Here is a 24,706-nt window from a genome sequence, read left to right as displayed (position 1 = left end):
CAGTCTAAGTTTGAAGGCCTGAGAACCAGAAGAGCTGATGGTGTAAATTCCACTTAAGGGCAGGAGAAGACCAGTGTCCCAGCTGGATAATCAGGAAGTAAATTTCCCTCTTATTCAGCTTTTTTGTTCTATGCAGGTCTTCGATTGGATGAGGTCCCCCAACATTAGGGAAGCCAATCTGCTTTACTCAGTCTACCAGTTCAGATGTTAGTCTCTCCAGAAGCATCCTCATAAACACACTCAGAATAGTGTTTGGCCAAATGTCTGGGCACCCCATGGCCCAGTCAAGTTGACACATAAAAATAATCACCACAGGTGTCTCCACCACAAATAACACAGCGTCTTCTAGAACCTGACCACACAGACATAATTAGAATATTCATCTAATGATACTTTAATTTCTTAGGACAATATAGGTAAATTATGTTGACGATAAAATTTTGTTAATAAAAATTAACTGTGCTCTACTTGGAAGGAAAGTGGAATGCCAAACAGGTGCCTTGACCCAAAAAAGTATTTCTACAATCCAACTGATAACAGATTCCTCTCAAAAAAGACATTGACACAAGTAACCCCATCCCATTTTCTTACCAAAAATGATGAAATAATGACAAAGGAATTCTTCTGATTCAGATACTTTCAGATTTCTTTTAAGATTTTAAACTTTTTATGTCATGATATTCTTCTTTCTTAAAGATAAGTGCATTCCCTGATTCCAAATCCAAACCGGCAGAAATTAGGTTAAGACTTACCACAGGTGGGAATTCCCTGGCGGTCCAGTGGTTAGGACTCTGTGCTTCCACTGCAGGGGACATAGGTTTTATCCCTGGTGGGGGAACTAAGATCCCAAGTGCTGCGCAGCGTGGCCAAAAATAAAGAAAAAGAAAAGAAAGACTTACCACAGTTGTGAATGTGATGACTTTTTGCAGTATTAAGCTTAAGCAGAAGTTAATAAAAACACAATGTTTTAATTCACTAATGTAAAGATAACTTCTTGCCTGTGGTTTGTATTATTAAGCAAGTTTGAAAGGTTAAACACTCATGTTCTAAATTACAGAAAAAAGGTTACTCCCATCCATCTCCTTGTTGCAGAAATAAAGTATATTAAGAAGAAGAAATATAAACAGTTTTGGAATACTTATGCTTTTAAATAATTTATAATCATTTATTCACTGAATACTTGAATACCTACTGTGTGGCAGAGCTAGCTCTAAATGTAAGAGATTTACTTCAAATGCAAAATATGTTTTTTATTCTTGAGTTATTTGGCTCTATTAAATATGACTGCTGTTACTGTCTTGTCTTTCAAACAAACCAATATTATGGTTACCAAGGGGAAAAGGGGGGAGGGATAAATTGGGAGATTAGGATTGACATATACACAAATGTGTATCACATTTTCTTTATCCATTCATCTGTCAGTGGACACTTTGGTTGTTCACATGTCTTGGCTATTGTAAATAATGCTGCAATGAACATGGGAGTGCAGATATCTCTTTGAGATAGTGATTTCATTGATATATACACACTACTATATATAAAATAGATAACTAATAAGAACCTACTGTATAGCACAGGGAACTCTACTCAATATTCTGTAATGACCTACATGGGAACAGAATCTAAAAAAGAGTGGATGTATGTATATGTATAACTGATTCACTTTGCTGTACAGCAGAAACTAACACAACATTGTAAATCAAATATATTCCAATAAAAATTAATTTTAAAAAATAAAGGAAGAAAAAACCCAATAATATTATTTTAAGTATATACCAATCCTTTAAATATTGAGCACTTATATACTCAGAATTCTGAGAAAATCACATTATATTTTTCCATTTTTCACATTCAGAAAAAAAAAGGAGAGAGAGAGAGAGAGAGGAAAATATGATAAAGCAAATGGGGTAAAATCAAAACAATTGGCACAATCGAAGTAGAGAATCTAGAGGAATTCTTTATAATATCATTGCAACTTTTCCAGGTATATTTAAAATTATATGAAAAGGAAAAGTTACCAAAAATGAAAAAAATTTAAAATAGGACCACCATATATATGATCCAGCAATGCCACTTCTGCCCTCCAATGTTCATTGCAGCATTATTTACAGTAGCCAAGATATGAACAAAGTGTCCACTGACAGATGAATGGATAAAGAAAATGTGATACACACACACACACACACACACACACACACACACACACAGGAATATTATGCAGCCGTTACAAAGAAGGAAATTCTGCTATTTGCAACAACATGGATGGACCTTGAGGTCATTATACTAAGTGAAATAAGTCAGACAGATAAAGACAAACACTATACGATCTCAGCTACATGTTGAATCTAAAAAAAAAAAAAAATGAATAATAGCAACAGAGAAGAGATTGGTGGTTACCATGGTTGCCAAAGGCCAGGGGTTGGAGAGGGGGTAGATATGAATGAAGGTAGTCAAAAGGTACAAACCTCCAGTTATAAAAGAGTCCTGGAGATGTAAGGTACAGCATGGTGACTACTGTTAACAATACTGCACATTTGAAAGCTGTTAAGAGAGTAAATCTTAAAAGTTCTCATCACAAGAAGAAATGTGAGGTAATGGATGTTAACTAACCCTTACTCATTTATAATATACACATATATCAAACCATCATGTTGTATATCTTAAACTAATACAATGTTATATGTCAGTTATATCTCAATAATACTGGGAGAAAAAGTTGATAAAGTTGGTAAGTTGAGAAACTGGCCACAAAGTCAGTTTCTGTAAATATAAGGCAGGCTGTCAGCAGGATGATGCTCGATGGTTTAGTGCAATCATGGCAGTCACTTGTAGGTAAAATCTAACTTTTACCTTTCCCCCCAGGGAGAAATGTATGGTAGGAATTTGTCTACTTGTCTGGAGCCACGGGCCTCCGTGAAGCTCCACTTCATTTACAACTTCAGAAAGTTATAAATGAGCTCTCAAGCAGTGGCTAGCCAGTTTTGTTTGACTTAATCTTTTCTTTGGGAGTGTCACATCATCAGATGGGTCTCCCAGGAGGGCAGCAATAAATCTATCACTGAGGAAGACATCAAGTAGGATCAAAAACACATTCAAACTAAAAATTATTCAAATAAAACTAGGTTGATGAACAACAAAAAAGGAAGGGTAACAATTTTTTTCACTTTATCATACAGAGGGTGAGAGGATTAATTAGCTTGTTTTTATACAGCGCTTTAAAGATAAATTGTGCTGTTAACTTGTCAAAACTCATTCTTATTGTGCTTATTTGCTGTGTCCTACATACATATTTAATGGTTACCCTGGGAAAGTAACTCTTGTTTAATCTATCATCCTTTTCTTATTAGTAGATAGCATACAACAGCCAAATTTTTCCCCTGAATATATTATTTTTAAAAATGCCTCCAAGATCGTTTCCTATCAACCAGGAAATAATCCACAAATGAATCATTAATTTTTGATATCTCTAAGCAATGGGAACCACATAATATGGTAGGACCTATATGTTGGAGCTCTTTCAAGGTAAAACAGGGGTTAATTTTCCTTTGCACCATTGTGATCATACTCAAACTGGTCATTGCCAAGGTAAGCTTTTAAATAAAGAAGAAACAATGCAGATTTGATTCATTCAGCTATTTCTAAGCATTACTGACCAAAAAACAAGCCTTATTTCTGGAAACATGGATTTCACAAACTAAGGAAAAACACTCTTTTTTTTTTAACATCTTTATTAGAGTATAATTGCTTTACAATGGTGTGTTAATTTCTGCTTTATAACAAAGTGAATCAGTTACACATACACATATGTCCCCATATCTCTTCCCCCTTGCATCTCCCTCCCTCCTACCCACCCTATCACACCCCTCTAGGTGGTCACAAAGCACCAAGCTGATCTAAGGGAAAACACTCTTGATGTCACCCAAAGTGGTAATTTTCCACTAGCATGTTTCCTGTCCTACTAATACAACTATTTGGTGAGAAGGAAGAGGAAGGAGTACCAATACCTCTTTTCACTGGATTTTTAACTCTTAAGTGAGATCACACAGACCCATGCTCTAACCAGAGTGCTCAGCTGTGCTGCATGGAGGACACTGGCTGGCTTGCTTCTTGATCTGAATGTCCCTGGACCTCTTCAGGTAGCCTTAGCAGAGAAGCACCTTGGCCTCCCACGCAGGAGGAGCAGAGCCCTGTGCAAACACAGCACCTGGCACTGGAAGTCAGAAGGGCAGAAAGCTAGCAGAGAAAACGGAAATCAAAAGAAAGCTGGAGTAGCTATACTCATATCAGATAAAATAGACTTTAAAATAAAGAATGTTACAAGAGACAAGGAAGGACACTACATAATGATCAAGGGATCAATCCAAGAAGAAGATATAACAATTATAAATATATATGCACCCAACAGAGGAGCACCTAAATACATAAGGCAACTGCTAACAGCTATAAAAGAGGAAATCAACAGTAACACAATAATAGTGGGAGACTTTAACACCTCACTTACACCAATGGACAGATCATCCAAAATGAAAATAAATAAGGAAACAGAAGCTTTAAATGACACAGTAGACCAGATAGATTTAATTGATATTTATAGGACATTCCATCCAAAAACTGCAGATTACACTTTCTTCTCAAGTGCACACAGAACATTCTCCAGGATAGATCACATCTTGGGTCACAAATCAAGCCTCTGTAAATTTAAGAAAATTGAAATCATATCAAGCATCTTTTCTGACCACAACGCTATGAGATTAGAAATGCATTACAGGGGGAAAAAAGTAAAAAACACAAACCCATGGAGGCTAAAAACTACGTTACTAAATAACCAAGAGATCACTGAAGAAATCAAAGAGGAAATCAAAAAATACCTAGAGACAAATGACAATGAAAACACGATGATCCAAAACCTATGGGATGCAGCAAAAGCAGTTCTAAGAGGGAAGTTTATAGCTATACAAGCCTACCTCAAGAAACAAGAAAAATCTCAAGTAAACAATCTAACTTTACACCTAAAGGAACTAGAGAAAGAAGAACAAGCAAAACCCAAAGTTAGCAGAAGGAAAGAAATCATAAAGATCAGAGCAGAAATAAATGAAATAGAAACAAAGAAAACAATAGGAAAGATCAATAAAACTAAAAGCTGGTTCTTTGAGAAGATCAACAAAATTGATAAACCATTAGCCAGGCTCATCAAGAAAAAGAGGGAAAGGACTCAAATCAATAAAATTAGAAATGAAAAAGGAGAAGTTACAACAGACACTGCAGAAATACAAAGCATCCTAAGAGACTACTACAACCAACTCTATGCCAATAAAATGGACAACCTGGAAGAAATGGACAAATTCTTAGAAAGGTATAACCTTCCAAGACTGAACCAGGAAGAAACAGAAAATATGAACAGACAAATCACACGTAATGAAATTGAAACTGGGATTAAAAATCTTCCAACAAACAAAAGTCCAGGACCAGATGGCTTCACAGGTGAATTCAATCAAACATTTAGAGAAGAGCTAACACCCATCCTTCTCAAACTCTTCCAAAAAATTGCAGAGGAAGGAACACTCCCAAACTCATTCTATGAGGCCACCATCAGCCTGATACCAAAACCAGACAAAGACACTACAAAAAAGATAAAATTACAGACCAATATCACTGATGAACATAGATGCAAAATTCCTCAACAAAATACTAGCAAACAGAATCCAACAACACATTAAAAGGATCATACACCACGATCAAGTGGGATTTATCCCAGGGATGCAAGGATTCTTCAATATAAACAAAGCAATCAATGTAATACACCATATTAATAAATTGAAGAATAAAAACCATATGATCATCTCAGTAGATTCAGAAAAAGCTTTTGAGAAAATTCAACACACATTTATGATAAAAACTCTCCAGAAAGTGGGCATAGAGGGAACATAATAAAGACCTCAACAAAATAAAGGCCATACATGACAAACCCACAGCAAACATCATTGTCAATGGTGAAAGACTGAAAGCATTTCCTCTAAAATCAGGAACAAGACAAGGATTTCCACTCTAGCCACTATTATTCAACATAGTTTTGGAAGTCCTAGCCACAGCAATCAGAGAAGAAAGAAAAATTAAACGAATACAAATTGGAAAAGAAGAAGTAAAACTGTCACTGTTTGTAGATGACATGATACTATACATAGAGAATCCTAAAGATGCCACCAGAAAACTACTAGAGCTAATCAATTAATTTGGTAAAGTTGCAGGATACAAAATTAACGCACAGAAATCTCTTGCATTCCTACACACTAATGATGAAAAATCTGAAAGAGAAATTAAGGAAACACTCCCATTTACCACTGCAACAAAAAGAATAAAATACCTTGGAATAAACTTACCTAAGGAGACAAAAGACCTGTATGCAGACAACTATAAGACACTGATGAAAGAAATTAAAGATGATACCAACAGATGGAGAGAAATACCATGTTCTTGGATTGGAAGAATCAACATTGTGAAAATGACTATACTACCCAAAGCAATCTACAGATTCAATGCAATCCTTATCAAATTACCAATGGCATTTTTTACAGAACTAGAACAAAAAATCTTAAAATTTGTATGGAGACACAAAAGACCCCGAATAGCCAAAGCAGTCTTGAGGGAAAAAAACGGAGCTGGAGGAATCAGACTCCCTGACTTCAGACTATACTACAAAGCTACAGTAATCAGGACAATATGGTACCAGCACAGAAACAGAAACATAGATCAATGGAACAAGATAGAAAGCCCAGAGATAAACCCACACACCTATGATCAACTAATCTATGACCAAGGAGGCAAGGATATACAATGGAGAAAAGACAGCCTCTTCAATAAGTGGTGCTGGGAAAACTGGACAGCTACATGCAAAAGAATGAAATTAGAACACTCCCTAACACCATATACAAAAATAAACTCAAAATGGATTCGAGACCTAAATGTAAGACCGGACACTATAAAACTCTTAGAGGAAAACATAGGAAGAACACTCTTTGACATAAATCACAGCAAGATCTTTTTTGATCCACCTCCTAGAGTAATGGAAATAAAAACAAAAAAACCAAATGTCACCTAATGAAACTTCAAAGCTTTTGCACAGCAAAGGAAACTATAGAGAAGACGAAAAGGCAACCTTCAGAATGGGAGAAAATATCTGCAAACGAATCAACGGACAAAGGATTTATCTCCAAAATACATAAACAGCTCATGCAGCTCAATATTAAAGAAACAAACAACCCAATCCAAAAATGGGCAGAAGACCTAAATAGACATTTCTCCAAAGAAGACATACAGATGGCCAAGAAGCACCTGAAAAGCTGCTCAACATCACTAATTATTAGAGAAATGCAAATCAAAACTACAATGAGGTATCACCTCACACCAGTTAGTGTTAGCACCATCAGAAAATCTACAAACAACAAATACTAGAGAGGGTGTGGAGAAAAGGGAACCCTCTTGCAGTGTTGGTGGGAATGTAAATTGATACAGCCACTATGGAGAACAGTATGGAGGTTCCTTAGAAAACTAAAAATAGAATTACCATATGATTCAGCAATCCCACTACTGGGCATATACCCAGAGAAAACCACAATTCAAAAAGACACATGCACCCCAATGTTCACTGCAGCACTATTTACAATAGCCAGGTCATGGAAGCAACCTAAATGCCCATTGACAGATGAATGGATAAAGATGTGGTACATATATACAATGGAATATTACTCAGCCATAAAAAGGAACGAAATTGAGTCATTTGTTGAGACGTGGACGGATCGAGAGACAGTCATACAGAGTGAAGTAAGTCAGAAAGAGAAAAACAAATATCGTATATTAACACATGTATGTTGAACCTAGAAGAATGGTACAGATGAGCCAGTTTGCAGGGCAGAAGTTGAGACACAGATGTAGTGAACAGATGTATGGACACCAAGCAGGGAAAACCACAGTGGGGTGGGATGGTGGTGTGCTGAATTGGGTGATTGGGATTGACATGTATACACTGATATGTATAAAATTGATGACTAATAAGAACCTGCAGTATAAACAAACAAACAAAACAACTAATACTAAACTTTCTTTGGGTTATTTGTATGGAAATATGTTAATATAAATGTTTCAGATATTACATGAAATTTCTAAAAATCTTATATGTTCTGGTATAATGTTATAAGTCATAATTTTAGTTATTACTTTAAAATGTATATCTCAGAAATAACTAAATTTCCTTGTCAATTGCATTATTATGAACTTTCATCAAATCTTTAACCGTGTCATTTTTAAGTCTTTTGTCATTTACAGACAGTTCTGGGTATACTCTGATGCTTTTGCAAATATGTTCCTATAAAACGGTTTCATCTTCAAGGGATTTATGGAAAAGACTCTGACAAGTACAGGTTTCTGGTAACTGACTATACTGCTGAACTGAATGAATAAGCATTTTCAGAGCTCTGATGGAAAACTGATGAACTCATAAAAGTGCTAACAAAAATCAAGATGAAAAAATAATTAATTACATGGGACTGAGTGAACTGATGAGGATGTTTATAATTTTTGTGACTTTGAATAAAAAACAAAACAAACAACAACAAAAAAAACCAGATAACCAACAAGGACCTACTCTATAGCACAGGGAATGCTGCTCAATATTCTTTAATAACCCAAATGGGAAAAAGAATTTGAAAAAGAATAAATACATGTCTATGTATAACTGAATCACTTTGCTGTACACCTGAAACTAATACAACATTGTTAATCAACTATGTTCCAATATAAAATAAAATTAAAAAAAAAAAAAAGAAAGCTAGCAGAGAATCCCCAGCAAGTTAGGCTGGCAGAAAAACAGCAAGAAGTGAGCAAAGAGGGGATTATTATGAGAAATACCATGTACACAGTTACCCTTCTTAGGCCACAGAACTACAGTGTGTCCTACTGGTGAACACGTGAACAGAGAAACGGCAAAGTCTTAATATGTTTTTCAAGTGTTGCCAGGAAAACTCTGTGTCTCTAATACACGAAATCTAAGTCCAAATAGTTCAGCACCACTGACCCAAAGAACACAGTTAACTCAAAAACACTAGATAACTTCCTTCCCCGCTGAAGCCTTAATGATCTGGCAAGCTCTGCCTTCATGGGTGGAAAGGCCCTTACTGGGAGGCCAGGCTCCAAACATGGAACTGAAGAGAGCTACGCTTTGCACCTATTATGGTTAACTCTGTTGACTCAACCAAACCAGAAAATCTGACCCAACTTTTCCCTGGAAAATTTCTCACAGTCACAGGTGGCAGAATTGAGGTTATTATCACTGCTTTCCCCACCCAGGGACTTGCCCTGGGTGACCTCTGCCTTGAGCTCATCCTTGGAGATACAGGCCTCTTTGAAGAGCCAATTATGGGGACTTCCCTGGTGGGTCAGTGGTAAAGACTCATGATCCCAATGCAGGGGGCCCGGGTTCAATCCCTGGTCAGGGAACTAGATGCCACATACGGCAACTAAAAGATCCCACATGTCACAAATAAAAAAAAAGAAGCTAATTCTGTGCCCTTGAAAGAGTCAAGTGCCCTCAAAGCACTGTAGTGTTTATAGGGTAAGCCCATAGCTCGCAGACCAAGATGAATTAGTACCTTGGCTTAGGAGCTGTGAGACCTCCAACAAGTTAATCAACATTTCTGAAGCTCTGTTTACTCCCTTGCAAAATGAAGAAATAGTATTCTAATGATTAATGCCAGCAATTACCATGTTTTTCATCCTAAAATGCAATCAATTACATCTTAATGTAGAAACAGTGAATTTAATGTAAATGAAAAAAATGCTAACTTTTAACAGTATACATTTATTCATACAATTATACATCTCTCTATCCTTCAGTATCATAACCAAAATTTAAGTGATGTCTTCTTTCATTGATAATCTAAAGATGTTTCTAACTCATTTGTAGCCATTTTCAGTTACGTGGGGGTTTTTTGTTTGTCCTTGTTTTTTTTTTTGTGGCCGTGCCACATGGCTTGTGGGATCAGTTCCCCTGGCAGTGGAAGCATGAACTCCTAACCACTGGACCCCTAGGGAATTCCCTTTTTTAAAAAAAAAAACCTGTCCTCATGGACTTCCCTGGTGGCACAGTGGTTAAGAATCCACCTGCCAGTGCAGGCAACATGGGTTCAAGCCTTGATCCGGGAAGATCGCACATGCCACGGAGCAACTAATCCCCTGCGCCACAACTACTGAGCCTGCACTCTAGAGCCCACGTGCCTAGAGCCCTTGCTCCACAACAAGAGAAGCCACCACAATGAGAAGCCTGCGCACCACAATGAAGAGTAGCCCCCGCTCGCCACAACTAGAGAAAGCCCACATGCAGCAACAAAGACCCAACACAGCCATAAATAAATAAATAAATAAATTTATTTTTTAAAAACCCTGTCCTCATGACCTTAACCTTATTGTCCATTTCAGGTCTGACAATGAAATTCCTAAGCATTCAGGGCTGCTCCAACAGGTTATGCACCAACAGCACCAAAAATGTCATTCACATAGTCCATGAGGGCATGTCTAAAAATACCACATTTCCTTAAATGAATCACATATTGCTGCAAACAGACCTACTTTTCATGAAAACTACCAGAACCTGGTATAGACAGATGTTCAGCCCCTGCAGGGTCAATGTCTATATGATGCATAACTTGATTAAACCAACCTTTCTTCATGTTGAAGATTTTGATTTATTCAAGAATATAGGTCTGGCTGATATTTTAATGAAACAATTGCTTGTAATCATAAATATAATTATCACACTGCTGAAAGAGACAACAAGGAAGACGCATGGACTTTACTATGCTTTTAGAGACATGCTTGTTCTGTTTGATGTTCTACTGTTTAGTGGCCAACAAATAGTTCAAAGCAATTTTAAAATCCCATCTTGGCTTTCTAATTTATACATATCATTATTCAAAGTTCAATGGGACCGGAAGAAATATTTTCTACAAAGTAATATTAGATTACTATTCTTACAAAGCTATTTTTTAATATAACACATTTAACTAATCAGGAAATATTATATACTCATTGCAAACAATTTTGGAGGGAATAGTGAACATATTAAAAAAAAAAGCATTAATATCACACATACTATTTCCACCCAGAGATAAACTCTCTAAACATTTCACTGTATTTGTTCTCAACTTTCTTCAAATAATACATGTGTGTATATGTGATTTTTTTCACAAATTCAAAATTATCCAATTATATGCATAGTTTTCATTTTACTAGTACCATTAATATTCTATTAAATATCTTCAAAAATATCACTTTTAATAATTGCATGTTATCCTATATCAGACGTTTTGGTTGCTTTTAATTTTTAACTATTATACATAATGTGATGAATGTCTTGTGTCAAAGATCCACAAATCTTTGATCAAATATCTGATGATTTTCATGGGATAAATCCCTACAATTTTTGAGTAAGCTGTTAAGGACTTTGTCACACACTGTCAGTTTCCCTCCATAAAGTTCATGCCTATATACACTCCCACCAGAAGAATATAAGAGCATTCATTTTCTCACATTCTTGCCAACATTGGATTTATAAAAATATTTCTATCAATAAATTCCATATCTTGAAGAGATATCTGTACTCCCATGTTTATTGCAGCATTATTCACAACAGGCAAGATATGGAAATAACCTAAATGGCCTTCAGTGGATGAATGGATAAAGAAAATGTGATAAATATATATCACATATACACACACAGAGAAACACAGAAATATTATTCAACAAATATATATATATATATATATACACACACACACACACACACACACACACACATACATCCAAAAGCAGCAGAATACACATTCTTTTCAAGTGCACCTGCAATATTCTTCAGGATAGATCACATGCTAGGACATACAAAAAGCCCCAGTAACTTTAAGTATATCAAGCATCTTTTTTGACCACAACACTATTAGACTAGAAATCAACTACAAGAAAAAAACTGCAAAAAACCCACAAACACATGGAGGCTAAACAATATGCTATTAAACAACCAATGGATCACTAAAGAAATCAAAGAAGAAATCAAAAAAATACCTACAGACAAATGAAAACAAAAACACTATGATCTAAAATCTATGGTACTCAGCAAAAGCATTTTTAAGAGGGAAGTTTATAGCAATACAAGCTTACCTCAGGAAACAAGAAAAATCTCAAATAAACAACCTAATTTCACACCTAAAGGAACTAGAAAAAGAACAACAGCAACAAAAAAAAAAAAACCCCACCAAACTTAGTAGAAGAAAAGAAATCATAAAGATCAGAGCAGAAATAAATGAAATTGAGACTAAAAAAAAAAAAGAGAGAAAAGATCAATGAAACTAAGAGTTGGTTCTTTGAAAAGATAAACAAAATTTATCAGCCCTTAGACAGACTCATCAAGAAAAAAAGAGAGGGCCCAAATCAATAAAATCAGAGATGAATAAGGAGAAGTTGCAACCGACACCACAGAAATACAAAGGATCTTAAGAGACTACTATGAACAACTATATGTCAATAAAATGGACAATCTAGAAGAAATGGTCCAATTTCTATAAATGTACAATCTCCCAAGACTAAACCAGGAAGAAATAGAAAATATTAACAGACCAATTACCAGTAATAAAATTGAATCAGCAACCAAAAATCTCCCAACAAACAAAAGTCCAGGACCAGATGGCTTCACAGGTGAATTTTACCAAACATTCTTTAAAGCAGAGTTAACACCTATCCTCTGAAACTACTCCAAAACTTGCAGAGGAAGAAATGCTTCAAACCCATTCTAAAAGGCCATTATCACCCTGATACCAAAGCCAGACAAAGATTCACAAAAAAAAAAAAAAAGAAAATTACAAATGAGTATCACTGATGAACATAAATGCAAAAATCCAAAACGAAATATGAGCAAAACAAACCCAACAATACATTAAAAGGATCATACACCTTGATCAAGTGGGATTTATCCCAGGGATGTAAGAATGGTTCAATAACCACAAATCAATCAATATGATACACCACATTAACAAACTGAAGAATAAAAACCATATAATCATCTCAATGGATGCAGAAAAGGCTTTTGACAAAATTCAACATCCATTTATGATTAAAAAAAAACTCTCAACAAAGTAGGTACAGAAAGAACACACCTCAATATGATAAAGGCCATATATGATAAGCCCACAGCTAACATCATAATCATTGGTGAAAAACTGAAAGCATTCCCTCTAAGATCAGGCATAAGACAAGGATGCTCACCTCACCACTTTTATTCAACACAGTATTGGAAATCCTAGCCCCAGCAATCAGACAAGAAAAAGAAATAAAAGAAATCCAGATTGGAAAGGAAGAAGTAAAACTATCACTGTTTGCAGATGACATGATACTATACATAGAAAATCCTAGAGACTCCACCAAAAAACTACTAGAGGTCACTAATGAATTCAGTAAAGTTGCAGGATACAAAATTAATATACAGAAATCTGTTGCATTTCTATACACTGAAAACAAGATATCATAAAGAGAAATTAAGGAAACAATCCCATTTAACACCATGTCAAAAAAAAAAAAAACCTGGGAATAAATTTAAGAAGGTAAAAGACCTGTATTTGGAAAACTAGAAGACACTGATGAAAGAGATTAAAGATGACACAACAGATGGAAAGATATACTGTGTTCATGGATTGGAAGAATTAATGTTGTTAAAATGACCATACCACCCAAGGCAATCTACAGATCCAATGTAACCCCTATCAAAATACCCATGACAGTTTTCACAGAACTAGAACAAATAATTTTAAAATTTGTATGGAAACACAATAGACCCTGAATAGTCAAAACAATCTTGAGAAAGAATAAAGGAGGTGGAAGAATCATGCTCCCTGACTATGCTACAAAGCTACATTAATCAAAACAGTATGGTACTGGCACAAAACCAGACACATATATCAATGGAACAGAATAGAGAGCTCAGAAATAAACCCAATCACTCATCATCACTTAATCTAAGACAAAGGAGTGCAAGAATATACAATGGAGAAGACAAAGTCTCTTCAATCAGTGGTGCTGGGAAAACTGGACAGCTACATGTAAAAGAATGAAATTAGAATAATTTCTCACACAATATACAAAAATAAGCTCAAAATGGATTAAGGAACAGAAACCATAAAACTCCTATATGAAAACATAGGCAGCATACTCTTTGACATAAATCACAGCAATATTTTTTTGGATGTATCTCCTAAGGCAAAAGAAACAAAAGCAAAAATAAACAAATGGGATTTTCTGCACAGCAAAGGAAACCATCAACAAAACAAAAAGACAACCTACTGAATGGAAGAAAATATTTTCAAATGATATGACTTATAAGGGGTTAATATCCAATATATATAAACAGCTCATTACAACTCAATATCAACAAGCTGATTAAAAACTAGGTAGAAGACCTGAATAGACATTTTCCAAAGAAGACATGCAGATGGCCAATGGGCACAGGAAAAGATGCTCAACATTGCTAGTCATCATAGAAATGCAAATCAAAACCACAATGAGCTATCACCTCAAACCTGTCAGAATGGCTATCATCAAAAAGACCACAAACAGGGACTTCCCTGGTAGCACGGTGGTTAAGAATCCACCTGCCAACGCAGGGGACATGGGTTTGGCCCCTTGTCAGGGAAGATCCCACGTGCTGCAGAGCAACAAAGCCCGTGTGTTACAACTACTGAGCCTGTGCTTTAGAGCCCGTGAGCCAGAACTACTGAGCCCACGCACTGCAACTACTGAACCCTGCACACTCAAGGGCCCACATACTGCCACTACTAAGCCTGCGTGCTGCAACTACTGAAGCTCTCATGCCTAGAGCCCATGCTTCTCAACAAGAAGCCACCACAATGAGAAGTCCGCGCACCACAACAAAAAGTAGCTCCCACTCTCCGCAACTAGAGGAAGCTCGCATGTAGCAATGAAGACCCAATGCAGCCAAAAATATATATACATATAAATAAATAAAAAGAAACTTAAAAAAAAAAGACCACAAATGACAAATGTTGGTGAGGATGTGGGGAAAACAGAACCCTGGTACACTTTTGGTAGGAAAAAAATTGCTGCAGCCACGTTGGAAAACAGTATGGAGGGTCCTCAGAAAATTAAAACTAGAACTACCATATAATCAAGCAATTCCGCTCCTGGGCAAATATTGGAAGAAAACAAAAGCACTAATTTGAAAAGATACATGCACCCCAGTGTTCACAGCAGCATTATTTACCATAGCCAAGACATGGAAGCAACCTAAGTGTCCATCGACAGATGAATGGATAAAGAAGATGTGGTATACATATACAATGGAATATTACTCAGCCATAAAAAGAATGAAATAATGCCACTTGCAGCAACATGGATGGACCTGGAGGATATTATGCTTAGTGAAATAAGTGAGACAGAGAAAGACAAATACTAAATATTATCACTTATATGTAGAACCTAAAAAAAATAAAACAAACTAGTGAATATAACAAAAAATTATATAAATATATATACATATATATATACATACACACACAATGGAATATTATTCAACCACAGAAAAAAAAAGGAAATTCTGCCACTTGCAACAATGTGGATGAAACTGAAGGGCATTCTGCTAAGTAATGTAAGCCAGAGAGAAAGACAAATAATGTACGGTATCACTTCTGTGTGGAACCTAAAAGAAAATAAAAGTTAATTTCATAGAAACGGGGAATAGAATTGTGATTGCCAGTTGTTGGGGGGAGAGAGAAATGGGGAGATATAGGTCAAGAAGTACAAATTTTGGTGACTGCAGTTAATAATACAAAATCATATACTTGAAAGTTGCTTGAGTAGATCTTCAGTGTTCTCACAACACACACAAAAAAAGTTAACTATGTGAGGTGATGGATGTATTAATTATCTTGATCTTGGTAATTATTCCACAAAGTATTGCACATATGTGTGTGTAAAATCATTACATTGTACTCTTTAAATATATTATATTTTGTCAATTATTCCTCAATAAAGTTAGAAAAAAATACTTCTATTATTCAGCTGATATTTATTATATACCTCCTTTGGGCCAGATCCTGACTATGGCTTCAAGAAATGAGGACTAGTGGAAGAAACAAAATCACAAATGAGTGAAAGAACCGATAAACAAAATAGCTAATAAATATAATGTATTATGTTAAAATAAGTAAGTAAAATGAGCTCTGGCTAAGAAAAGGTGAGGGAACTGCCTGAGGAGGAAAGAACCCTGAGCTACAGCAAGTAGTTGCATAGCTCACGTGGGAAGACCTTCTTCCTTAAAAATACCTCCTAGATATTATATGTATCATCTCTAGTACATGATATTTTAAATGTCGTCATACAGATAGACTAGGAATACTGCTGCTGGAAGCTGGCCAACCATTGAGTGGAAGCCAAACAGAACTTTAATCAACACTTTGTGCCAGTCAAGGAAAAGAATCTGGGGACTCCCCTGTGGTTCAGTGGTAAAGAATCCGCCTTCCAACGCAGGGGACGCAGGTTCGATCCCTGGTCGGGGAACTACGTTCCGACATGCCACGGGGCAGCTAAGCCTGCGTGCCTCAACTAGAGAGCTCACGTGCTGCAAAGTACAGAGCCCACGTGCTCTGGAGCCCGCACACCACAACTACAGAGCCCATGTGCCCTGGAGCCTGTGTGCCACAACTAGAGAGAGAAAAAACCCACACACCACAACTAGAGAGAAGCCTAAGCGCCACAACTAGAGAGAAACCCAAGCACCATGACAAAGAGACCGCAAGCTGCAACTAAGACCCAAGGCAACCAAAAAATAAAAATTAATTAATTATTTATTTATTTTTTTAAAAATGGAAAAGAATCTTAACAACCCTGGGCTGGATCCAAAACTTGTGATGAGTGTGTGGATTCAAATATGACCCAGTGAAGGACTTTCTGCTTTTCAGAAGCAACCTTTAAACAGAGTTAGGAGGACTTGCTGAACATTTTTCAGTAAATGGTACTACCATTTTTGTAGGCCTTCTAAAACCAGGAAAAACAAACTTAACTTGGAAATAATGTAGGCATATTAATATCCAAAATTTCAATGCACCTCAGGAATTTAACTACAATATTTTAGTGTAAATTGAGGAAAGGCGTGAAGCTATTATCAGCAAGCCTCTCAGTATAGAGCAGTAAATGTAGCCAAAAACATTCAAAGAAAACAAAGCGAAACTAAATTGAATAAAAAGGAATTTAAAACACTGCCAAAATGCAGAATTAAGCTTTTACCATCAATTTTACTGTCAGGATTTTAGCTGTTCTGTTAATATGCCCTCAGTTGTAGATACATGAACCTCAGGGTATAAATGACCTTCTGAGCAAAGAAAAAGAACCCACTGAACCCAAAGCAATGCATGCCTGGCACCCTCTGCAATTCCTCACAGCATCTGGAAGTACTTGTGTGTGAATAATCCTTCCCTGGGCCATTGACCAAGCAACAAATTGCAAAATGTAGATGTTAAGGGATATTTAATGAGGCTCTATGATGATATATCTTTGCTTTAAGTTTCAACACTGTGTGACTTTGGCAAATCACTTAACGTTTTTTTAAGCCTATAAAATGTGTATTAACAAAATAATACTTAATCTTAAGAGTTGTGAAAATTAAATGAAATAATGCATGTTAAAAACATCTTAACATATAGTACAAGATTATTTGTGATAGTACAAAATAATCACTGTTATTGCTGTTATGGTTATTTACATATTATGCTTACAAAACAATTTCTAGTCTTCTTATATGTCATAGCAACTTCGTGTTGAAATATCCAGGGAAATACAATCATTCAGACCTTGCTTTGCCCAAATCCGAACCTCAAAAAATATAATTCTCTCCTCACATGCAGTTAGTTTCCAATAGTATATGATATTCGAAGCCTACCTAATATTTCTTATTCCTGTTCTTAAGAGTATTAACCTCATTAACGTTCACAAAATGCAAGTGAAAACATAGATTTACAGCCTGTAGAAATATATTTTTTATATAGTGTAAATGTATTACATGTATATATTAAAATGTGTTCTTCAGGAATAATTTTTTACTCTGATGAATTAAGGAGAAAAAAAAAAGAAACAGAAGGAAAAAAGATGTGTCAAAACCACAGATACCAGACCATCTCTGAGGGGCACTTTAACTATCTGCTCAGACCCATATTGCCACTGCCTTCCCTCCAGGACAGTAGGACAGCTTGTTCTGGAAGGATGAGGACATTTGGCTACAGATTCTGTCTCGGGTGATGGCTATAGTGGTAGCGGGTAGACTATGTTGATAGCAGGGCAAGTAATAGAGAAAGCTGTTTTACTCATAAAGATGAGGACACCCTGTCTGGTTCTTCCCTGCAGCTTTCTATATAATGTGGAATGTGGCAGAATGTCTGTGATTCCAGACCACTAAAATGAGTGAGGGAATGAGGGATCCTGCAGATAGCCTCAAACTGTTGAATCAAAGTTTACAGAAGGCCTTATAAGAACCTGATGTCAAAGAAGGCGTAAGCATCTCAGTTACAATAAGAAGAGGTAATATTCCAAAGCAAACCAAATAATGAAATTTGTCTCAGTAGTGTTTTTGAGGAACGATCAAAACACAATATGTGTTTGGGAAATAATTAAAATTCCTGAACCAAGGTTCTATGTACTTCATTCTTCACTGTGTTTTTCCATCTAGATTCTCAACCCAGAGAGATGGGGAAGATCAAAAAGACAGAGAAAGTGCAACTGTTTAATTGCAGGATCCTGTGCTCACTGGAAGTTTGAAAGCCTGAGTCATTATTGGAAGTATAATCTGCATGTTCTTTATAGCAGCAGTTCCACCTTGGCCAGCTTTCTTTCTAAGTCTGCCTTGGCAAATGAATTTAACCCAAAGAAATGCATTTGCTTACTATTCTCTTGGAGAAATGCATTGTTGGTGTGCTTTGGCATTCTGGAATGGTAACTCTCATTATTTTCTCTGTTGTTATCCACCAACTTTGACATCTTCCTGTCAGTAGCATTATACAAGTAATTCATCAAAGCTTCAGTTCCAACATAAACTCCTCAAACACACCTCACTTGTGAAGTATCCTCGCTGGCTTTCTTCTGTTATATCCCTTCGAGTTAACTTCCAGCTAACAGACCAAGATTTTTTTTTCTTTTCTGAAACCATTAATCTTCACTGAAAAGCTGTTCAAGTGTCTTCCAACAGTTTCAGCGGCAGAGCCTCCTGCTGGCACTAGGAACTCTCATAAATATTATTGGGATTGTGCATGTACATCAGGGAGAGATTTTTCACCCCAGAGAACATGAAAGGAGCACCAACAGTCTCATTCTTATTGAGAACTGAGCACAGGAGAGAATGTGGACAGGAAATTAGCAATTGAAAGGGCAAACGGGTGTTCCACATAGACTCTTCTTCTACGGAACAGTGACAACATCACACTTTGTGTATCATTCTTCCTTACCATTACATCTTATCTCCTCCAGTAAATGATAAACTCCCTGCAAGAAGCATCTTTGTATTATTCATGAAGTATTTGGCAGATGGGCATTCAGAAGATGTTTGTTGAATAAACGAATGGATGAGTGGATAAACGGGTGGGTAGATGAGTGAAAAGCTTGTGAAATAAAGCTTATATTATTCACATGTCAAAAAAAGGAAGAACATACTCCCCAATATCAAGATGAGCAAAATATTCCAAGTCTTTTTGGAAAGAACTATCACATTATTTGTGTGTATGTTTATGCTTCAAAGCCACCCACATGATTTTTGCAGCTGACTGTTTCAAAAACTAAAAGCGCCACTGCATTTTGAAAAAATCTTGATGTTAGTTGTCTGGCCATGTGTTGTAGCCTTAGGAGCATTTTCTAAAGACATATTGCCTGTAGAAATTAGTGAGGGAAGATTATGACAGAAAAAAAGAAACATTCTTAACAAATTAGGTCAAAAAGAACCTATAATATACTCCTTTAAAAATTATACTTGAATTAATGTTCAGAACATTTGTTTAAGTGCTAGAGGAGGGATAAAGCTCTTGTGATGAAGAGATTATGAGTTTAGAGCTATGGAATTAGGTTTACCACATTTAAGTGTTCTAGTGAGAATAAAATTCTAACAAAGAGAGTGCCGGAATGTTTCCTCTGTTTTATTATTTCAATTTTACTCCCAACAAGCTGCCCAACTTGCTGGTCTGTGATGTTTCTCTACAAACTTACGTAGTGATAAGCAACTCTGAGTGCAGCTTAAAACCCTATGCAAAATCTAGCTTCTGCCCCAGATACTGGAACTATGTGGCAGAGAATTTAAAATAATTTTGATTAATAGGTTAAAAGTTCTAATTTAAAAGACAGAAGACATCTAAGATCAGAGGGGTAATTTCTTCACAGAGAAGCTAGAAATAAATAAGACAGTAACAGAGATAAAGAATGCCTTCAACTGCTCATCAATAGACTTGACACTTGAAAGAACAAATAGACTTGAAGAAAAGTCAATAGCAATTACTCAAACTGAAATCCAACAGGAAAAAAGGAATGAAAAAAAATCTTAATAGAACATCCAAGAGCTGTTGAACAAAATGCCAGAGGACAAGAAAGAAAAAAGGGCCAGAAGAACATACCTGAAGAAATAAAGGATGAGAGTTTTCCAAATTAATGATAGTTATGAAGCAGTAAATCCAAGAAGTCCAGAGAACAGCAAGCATGACACATTTAAAAAATATATAGACCTATCATATTCAAAGTGTTAAGAACAAAGACAATGAGAAATTCTTCAAAAGAAGCGTAATATACAGAGGAATGAAGACAAGAATTGCAACAAACTTCTATCAGAAACATCCAAGCTAGAAGACAACACCGTTTAAATGTTGAAAGAAAAACTGTCAACCCAGAATTATTTTTTTTAATATTGAATTCATTTATTGATTCAGCAAATATTCTTCATGGTAATAAGCCTCCCTCTTTTGATATGGATTCACTTTATTTTTTTTAATTGAATAAAAGAGTCTTTAAATTCTATAGTGCTTTACAATTTTCAAAAGTTTCACACACATGATTTCATATAATCCCATAATAACCATTTTTTATCTCCTTCCCCTATATTGCCCCTCCCCCTTCCCACTCCTCACTGGTAACCACTAGTTTGTTCTGTCTTTTGAGTTTGCTTCTTTTTGTTATATTCACTAGTTTGTTGTATTTTTTAGATTCCACATATAAGTGATATACAGTATATGTCTGTCTGACTTATTTCACTTAGCATAATGCCCTCCAAGTCCATCCATGTTACTGCAAATGGCAAAACTTCATTCTTTTTTATGGCTAAGTAGTACTCCATTGAGAATATACATTCCACATTTTCTTTATCCATTCATATATTGATGAACACTTAGGTTGTTTCCATACATTGACAATTGTAAATAGCTCTGCTATGAACATTGGAGTGAACATATCATTTCAAATTAGTGTTTTTGTTTTTTCACATATATACCCAGGAGTGCAACTGCTCTCAACCCAGAATTCTTTATCCAGCAAAAATATCTTTTAAAAATGAAGGACAAACAGGGACTTCCCTGGTAGCACAGTGGTTAAGAATCCACCTGCCAATGCAGGGGACACAGGTTTGAGCCCTGGTCCTGGAAGATCCCACACACCGCAGAGTAACTAAGCCTGTGTGCCACAACTACTGAGCCTGCACTCTGGAGCCCGCAAGCCACAACTACTGAGGCCCACATGCTCTAGGGCTCATGTGCCACAACTACTGAGCCCGTGTGCTGCAACTACTGAAGCCCACATGCCTTAAGCCCATGCTCTACAACAAGAGAAGCAATGAGAAGCCAGCGCACCGCAGCAAAGAGTAGCCCCCGCTCACCACAACTAGAGAAAGCCCACGTGCCGCAACAAAGACCCAATGCAGCCAAAAATTAAATTTTTTAAAAAATGAAGGAAAACTAAATACCTTCAGACAAAAACTAAGGAAATTTATTACCAATATACCTACTCTACAAAAAATGTTAAATTTCTTCAGGCAGAAATAATATATCAGACTGAAAATTGGATGTACCAGAAAGAAACAAGAATAAATTAAACGGAATAAATGAAGATAAAATTAACATTTTCTTATTTTCAATTATTCTAAAACAAAAGTAATAGTAATGCATTCTATATTTATAGCATATGAAAAAGTATGACAGTAGCACAAAGGATGGGAAGGAGAAATTAAGAATATACAGTTGGGGGGCGGAAGCTGCGACCGTCGCGGCGGCCACGTCCCGCCTCAGCGCCCAGAGGACATGCGGGAGAGAGAATGAGCCAGAGGGACACGCTGGTGCATCTGTTTGCCGGAGGATGTGGCAGTACGGTGGGAGCTATTCTGACATGTCCACTGGAAGTTGTAAAAACACGGCTGCAGTCATCTTCTGTGACACTTTATATCTCTGAAGTTCAGCTGAACATCATGGCTGGAGACAGTGTCAATCGAGTAGTGTCTCCTGGACCTCTCCATTGTCTAAAGGTGATCTTGGAAAAAGAAGGGCCTCGTCCCCTGTTTTGAGGATTAGGCCCCAATTTAGTGGGGGCAGCCCCTTCCAGAGCAATATAATTTGCTGCTTATTCAAACTGCAAGGAAAAGTTGAATGGTTTATTTGATCCTGATTCTACCCAGGTACACATGATTTCAGCCGCAATGGCAGTAATTGTTGACTGACTCATTGAAGTTTTAAAGCTGGAAGGTAAAGCCTTAAAGATCAAGGTGGTGAAATACTCTTTACCAATGAAGAGAGATCTTGGGCAAGTTAGAGCACAAGAAACTGAATACAAAATAATCCAAAATATTTCATAAAAATGGATGTGCAATATTACTGATCATAGTGCAAAAGGTGAAAGGTTTTACTGCAATCACAGCGACCAACCCCATTTAGCTTATAAAGACTCAGTTACAGCTTGATGCAAGGAACCGTGGGGAAAAGAGAATGGGCGCTTTTGAGTGTGTTCATAAAGTGTATCAGACAGATGGACTTAGAGGATTTTATAGGGGCATGTCTGCTTCATATGCTGGCATATCAGAGACTGTTATCCATTTTGTTATTTATGAAAGTATTAAGCAAAAACTACTGGAATATAAGATTGCTTCTACAATGAAAAATGAAGAAGAGTCTGTAAAAGAAGCATCAGATTTTGTGGGAATGATGCTAGCTGCTGCCACCTCAAAAACGTGTGCCACAACTATAGCATGTCCACATGAAGTTGTAAGAACAAGACTGCGTGAGGAGGGAACAAAATATAGACCCTTTTTTCAGACACTGTCTTTGCTTGTTCAAGAAGAAGGCTATGGGTCTCTTTACCGTGGTCTGACAACTCATCTGGTGAGACAGATTCCAAACACAGCCATTATGATGGACACCTATGAATTAGTGGTCTACCTGCTCAATGGATAGCACCACCAGGCTACTGTACTATAAAGAGGGAAGACCAAAAGATACAGTGGACCATGGAGTACCGAAGCCAGCTTGGTGGACAGAAGGAAAATAGTGTGGGAACATGGAACTATACCTAAGTGGAAGTTTGGTTGTAGGAATTAAAGTAATCATAACCACATTACTTAGTCTTTTTAGTAATGTGAAAAAAAACCTTGGCTGCCTCCAAGAAAAAGCCTTTAGAAGCGCTCGTTCTTCAAAATTGCCATTTTCTCTACCATGTCCACAGGACACAGTTGGCATTTTGTTGATTTATGGCAATCAGAGTATAGTGTTTATTCCATGAGCACTTTTCCAGTCTTCTAGACAGAGCCATCTGTAACTGTATAACTATCCAAAGATAGTACTGACAGTCATAAATTTCTAACTCCGGCATAATTCCTATAAAATTGAAAAATAACAATGATAATAGTATTTTCACATTTCCTTGAGAGGATCTGGCACTATATTTTAAAGTTAATCATTTGGCATTAGTAGTCACTGTTTTTGACGATAAATGAAGTAGTGTCTAAACATGTGTTTATTTTTAGCTTTAAAATATTTTGGTTTCCACTGCTCACAGGTGCTTTATGTTTAGCATAATGTGAACACTTAAATTGTTTGTTAATGTATCAACTCAAATGGTAATAGTTTGGGACACGACCAGTAAAATGTTGATTCTTGGCCATTTCAGTGACTTGAGCATGTCCTCTTATCTTTTCTAACCTAGTGATACATGAATGAATGCAGTGTCTTTTCAGTGACTTATTAATTATGAACTTGAATTATCCCCTATGATACCTAAGTATCATTTTCTTAAAGTGGAAAAAATTTACTGCTTCTGAATCTTTCTCTATTTGGTTTCACATTAAGAATTTGAACCTTAGAATTATTTCCAGAAGCTCTGCATACATTGCATTTATTTAGTAGAGAAAATGGTAATTTTCAGCTTTGTCCTTACAAGGTGTTTTCTTTTTTTAAGGTGACGTTATAAATATCTGGGGCAGCATAAACATTATAGAAGAAGGGCCCTCTGCAATCTGATTGGGCAGGTAGTGATCCTAATTAACTTACAGTTTTATAAATGAACAAACTGCTTTGGATAAGGAATTTATTCCATCCGAATTTCTTGAATGGTAAATCATAGAAAGATTCAAGTTAATTCAGATTAAGCGTGTTAACAGGAT

At 36.3% G+C, this 24,706-nt stretch overlaps 1 pseudogene; it reads left to right on the top strand.

Annotated features, from left to right (window-relative positions):
* The first annotated feature begins 22,372 nt into the window (after nucleotides 1-22,372).
* On the top strand, nucleotides 22,373-24,072 carry LOC113610602 (solute carrier family 25 member 36-like; annotated as a pseudogene).
* The last annotated feature ends 634 nt before the right edge of the window (nucleotides 24,073-24,706 follow it).

The sequence above is a fragment of the Aethalodelphis obliquidens genome, unplaced genomic scaffold, assembly GCF_003676395.1.
Source record: "Aethalodelphis obliquidens isolate GAN/ISIS:26980383/991018 unplaced genomic scaffold, ASM367639v1 scaffold64, whole genome shotgun sequence".
NCBI classification, from domain to species: Eukaryota; Metazoa; Chordata; class Mammalia; order Artiodactyla; family Delphinidae; genus Aethalodelphis; species Aethalodelphis obliquidens.
This window is presented reverse-complemented; position numbering and strand designations above follow the sequence as displayed.